At 37.7% G+C, this 5,613-nt stretch overlaps 1 protein-coding gene across 3 annotated transcripts in view; it reads right to left on the reverse strand.

The window, feature by feature from the left end:
* Positions 1-5,613, reverse strand: part of ARHGAP24 (Rho GTPase activating protein 24) — a 518,143-nt gene that overhangs the window by 57,530 nt on the left and 455,000 nt on the right. The gene's annotated exons all lie outside the window — the stretch shown is intronic.

The following is a 5,613-nucleotide window of genomic DNA, read 5'->3' on the forward strand; positions in this document are numbered from 1 at the left end:
CATCATTGCTTCTGTTTTGTGAGATGGAGAAGGACTGTGTGGATTGGTGTCGGACATATGGGTTAATGCTGGACTTGTGGGCTTGGGCAGCACTGGGTTGGGATGTTTTTTTGATGGGCACTTAACCTTTATATAAAACTCTGTCTTATACATATGAGTTTCTGTGGATTTGTTTCTCTAATGTACCTAGACCAACACATCATCTAACCTGAATTATGGGACAGATCGACAGGCAGGCTGACTTCCTGGCCCATGGAGGCAAAATCCAGGAGACCATGTAGCTGAGAGGCTGAGAACCAGAGAGAGCCTAGGCTGCTGACTGAGGAGACCAATGACCAACCATATCCTTACTGTTTGCTAAGCCTAACTTGTGCTATGTGATTAATGTCCCTAATAAAATCCCTTAACCATGAGCATTGTCTGTGAGTCCCGAGTGGTTCCTGCAATGCATTATCTAAGCTAGCATAGATGTTGAGTTGTGTGGATGGAATGCTGGATGTCAGAAAAGGTAATGAAGGATGTGTAATGGAGGCTTGTCTGACCCCTGCCTCATGGCAACAGAGAAGCCAGAGGAGGTCAGATGTAGCCCTATGTTGTTTATTGCAATTACCATATTGTGTCTGAGACTAAAATACTCCTATCATCTCTCTTCTATGAGTTTCCTAGTTAGTAGTTTCTGTAATTAAGCTTTAGAAATGGAAAGATATATTTTAGGTGGCAGGAAATTAACAGGAAATTAAATGTTTCTTCTGATTAGAACTCTGATTATCAAAATAATGGGTTTTATTGAAGTTATAAAGAAGGGGAAATCACTCATTAATACATAAAATCAATATTTTTCTTCTATGTTTTCTTTGGGGTTTTTGAGCATTTGGTACAAAAATAATACAATGTACACAATTAGAAACCCATTTCATATAGAGAATAGATAATGCTTTATTATCATCCAATAGTTGTCAAAAACTTTCTATGGAGATAATTGCTTACAGAGCACATCTGTTCTTAGAGATATTGCAAAATATATAGAACAGTACTCCATTCTTTTATACTACCCAATATTTGCCAAGCTATAAATGCCTAAAATAAAAGACATTTTGCTAAAATATGCTTATTTGTTTCATCGTCATCTCCACATATTTGAGAATTGAAGACCATTAAACCTTATTCCCATGAAGTTCATTATAAAGAATGTTCATACTATTACACAATATTCTATTTATGAGAATCCCATTAAAAATTTCTCTCCAATCTTGGTATCATAAAATTACATTTCTAGGCAAATGGTTATTTATATCTTGTATACATCCCTGAACTAGCTGTTGACCAAACTTTCCTTTTTACAGTGGTTGCTAGAAAGTGTAGAATAAACCTTGTGAGGGCAGTGACACTTTGTCAGGCTTACTTTGGAAATGCGTGAAGGAGGAAGCAATTGTTGGAGAGAGAGACCGTGCTTGTTCAAATAGAGGGTCAGTAAAACGAGGGAGACCTTCAGAGACAAGGACTGGCACAAGAGCTGCCTCCCTGGTTCACACAGAGCGATGATTGTGAGGAAGCAACAGTACCAGCAACGTTTGTTCTTTTATGCCGAAGTTCACAGGGATTCTTAGCTGGCTTGATAGGCCCTAAGTACCATCAGATGTGTGACTCTCCTGCAGAAAGTGGATTGGCGGGCTTGAATTTGCTTTCTGACTCTAGTTTCCCACTTATTTATTTGATCCTCACATTTAATTTTTGATCTCCTAGGGAGTTTATGAATCCCTGCAATATGATGGAAATAATTTCTTTAACAATGCACAGTTTTAATTGGTTTTTCTTCTTTTTCATCTATCTTTATGTGATTAGCAATTTTTAAAATACTAAGAACTACATAAAATTTTTAAAGATAAACTCACTGTTATTGAATTAGTTATCCATTACACAACTATCAAATGGGAACCCTGGTGGCATTTAAATGTTGGTTAAATGCAAGGCCAGCAGTTTAAAACCACCAGTTACTTCCTCCATGGGAGAAAGATGAGATAGCATATTCCTGTAAAGTTACAGTCTCAGAAACTCACAGGGTAGTTCTACCCTGTCCTATTGCTATGAGTCCTATCGAGCTATTATTTGTATATTATAAATAGCAATATATATAGAGAAAGCTATAATATCTATATCTATATAGATACACACACACACACATATATATAATAGCTCCTCAGGAGCCCATGCCACAGTGGGTAAGTGCTCACATCTGTTTGAACCCAACAGCGACTCTGTGGGAGAAAAGTGTAGTAGTCTGTTCTATAAAGATTTACAGACGGGGAAATTCTTTGGAGCACTTCGTTTCTGTATGGTCACTATGAGTCAGATTTGACATGATGGTAATAAGCGTAAGTGCGGTAATAATCTCTTTTCGGACAATTAATACCAGACTAGTCCCAAGGAGTTGGGGACTGATGGCACTCCAAATGTCCAACTCTTTCATGATGCTATTCAGTTCCATTTCCCCGCACTCCTCCCTCCAATATACGTCATCACGTCTCTGGGTTCTGCAAATTGCTGCAGCAACCCACAGGCATTCAAGAAAGTTAGAGGAAATATCTCACATGGAGATGAGTGCCGTCCAGTCCAAAATCTGAAGGCCAGGCCCAGGTAATCAGACACTGGGCCAGAAAGCGAGCTCCACTCCTGGCTCTTGCTGGTGATGATATCACACCCCCAGTTTCTCAGAGGACGTCTTTTATGTACAGCAGGGTGGCATTCCAGGAACTCAAGTTCACAATTACTCACTGGAAAATCCTATCAGTATCTTCCTCCACCTTTTTTACCAGACCCATGCAGGGAAAGATCATTTGGTGGGAGTAACTTTGATTATCAATAGTGCAATCAAATATAATCCTTCACACTTTTTTTTTTCTTTTTTTTAACGTTTTTTTTCTTTAACATTTTATTATGGGCTCATACAACTGTCATCCCAATCCATACACACATCAATTGTGTAAAGCGCATTTGTACATTGTTTCTCAAAACATTTTCTCTCCACTTAAACCCCCGACATTAGGTCCTCATTTTTCCCCTCCCTCCCCACTCCCCCCTCCCTCATGAGCCCTTGATAGTTTATAAATGGGAATTTTGTCATATCTTGCCCTGTCCGACATCTCCCTTCACCCACTTTTCGGTTGTCTGTCCCCCAGGGAGGAAGGAGGTCACACACAGTTCCATGTAATCGGTTCCCTCTTTCCTACCCATTCTCCCTTTACCCTCCCTGTTTTGCCACTCACACCACTGGTCCTATAGGGCTCATCTGTCCTGGATTCCCTGTATTTTCAGTCCCAATACAATACTCTATTCTCTGCCCCTGGACTGTCTCTTAGTTATGCACAGATGACTTGTAGCCTCTAGTAGGATTTTTCCAGTAGGCATTGGCCTCCATCTTAATCAAGGAGCACTCTTGGCTTTGTGATTAAACATTAGGCTGCTAACCATAAGGTCAGCAGTTCAAAACCGTGAGTGGCTCCATGGGAGAAAGAGAAGCCTTTCTACTCCATAAAGAGTTACAGTCTCAAAAACTCAGAGGACAGTTCTATCTTCTCTTATACAGTCACTATGAGTTGAAATCAGCTTCATGGCAGAGAGGGAGAGAAGGAAGGAGGGAGGGAGAGAGAAAGAGAGGAATAAATCTTAATATCAGCTAGATTTTTTCCTCAGACACTTCAGAAGCAGCTTTTCTCCTCTCAGTGGTAACACCTCATTCCTTGCATCCGTTACAAGTAACAGTAAACAAGATAAACCTTAAACAAAGAGTGTGGCCCAATTCACATCCTCTGGTGAGGTCAGAGCTTAACCTCATTCTATTCCTATTTGTTAGCAGATACTGCCCTCCGAAAGGGGCCTATAGCCACAGGTGTATGAAGTCCAGAGTCATAATATATCACATAAGGGATCATGGAAGTGCCCTATTAATTGACTTTGATTCAAGAGCTATTGTAAATAATAGATTACTGTCTATTTTATTATGATGAAAATTGTAATAGGCAACTATTTTCCTAATTCTCTGTCTACATATCTGAATTTTTCCTTCTTCAAGGCTTGAAATATTATTGTCTAATGACTTTAGAAAAACTATAGGAATTGGCACACACACACACACACACACTGTCAGGGTATCCACCTCACCATATCTTGTTAATACTGAGTTTGGTGCTGTTGTTAGCTACCAGCCCTGTGCGAACAGATGAGAGAGGGGCATTGCCATGACCCGGAAACAGAACAAAAGTGGAACACTTGCAGGCAGGAGGATGGGGTATAGAATTTGATGCCCTTTGAGCATTTATCATGCTAAAGAATTTTGTAACACTTGCCTAAGCAAGGCAGGGGCCAAGGGGTCGCAAGGCTGAGAGGCTGACAGCCAGAAAGAGATATGTTTACTGGCATTGCTGAACAGAGGTTTTGTGGACATATGAATTATATTCTCCGTGTTTTTATAATCTGTTAATTTCCCTAGTAAATCCCACAATTGTGAATATTATCTGTAGTTCAGTGTAATCATTGCAATGGATTATTGAACCCAGTAGAGAAGTAGAATGTGAGGGATTATTGGTGTTCAATAAAATTGAAGAAGGATGGGGGTGGAGGTATGCCAGCCCTCTAACTCTTAAAAATTATCTTTGGACAGATATGGAGCTCTGTAGAGCTGATCTCTATATGCCAATTCCTGGTAGAATTTGTGAACACATATCCACCATAATATTATTTACAACAGTGAAAACTGTCACAATATAAATGTTCACTGATGTTGGAATGGTAATGAATATTTTGTTTACAATAAAGTATTTTAAAATTATGATCACTGAGGTTACTAGTGATATGGAAAAGCTTTTTAGTAAAATGTTAAGTGAAAATACACTGAAATAAATTAGACCCCTTTCAACTAATAATAGAGGACATTTTGTGTTATACAATGTTACTAGCATTAAGATAAAAGATTCCTTTTCAACTACATTTTAAACTGAAGAGGATGATGTATTTCACAATATATGAACATTGATTAATTCTTCACGATTATAATTACATATGTTTTAAATTTTCTTCTCTGGAATTCCCATAACTTTCCAAATTTAACTATCACCTTTATCGACTTGGTTCTTGTAAGTATACTGTAGATTATAATAGAATTACATATTTGAAAAACATAATTATTTGTATTGTTGTTCATTTATTGATTATTTTAAAAAATAGTTGCTGCAATTCAATAACCATATCTCTACTTATCAGCCCTTTTATTATGGATACATATCATTTATCTTAAAATATTTTTTTTGAAGAAAACATTTCTATTTTAAAAGTTCATTTTCTGTACTGCAAAAGTACACTAGAGTACTGGTCCAAAAGAATAAAATTTATCTAAATGATTTATAGCCAAAAAGCATAAGGAAAATAAATCCATCTCAAATGCGATTTTTTTTAACTTCATAATATAATTTGTAAAGCTATTCATGTGCGGCCAAATAATCTATATTCTAAACTGCTACTCCTCGGGTAAAATTATGCCATCGCAGTTTAATGCATACTTTCAATTGTTTGGATTCTCAGTAAATGATTGAAAGTAAAGTCTTTTTGATAGCCGGGCAC

Source organism: Echinops telfairi, unplaced genomic scaffold (genome assembly GCF_000313985.2).
Source record: "Echinops telfairi isolate 266 unplaced genomic scaffold, ASM31398v2 ScPeMD7_7468;HRSCAF=8506_0, whole genome shotgun sequence".
In the NCBI taxonomy this organism is placed as follows: Eukaryota; Metazoa; Chordata; class Mammalia; order Afrosoricida; family Tenrecidae; genus Echinops; species Echinops telfairi.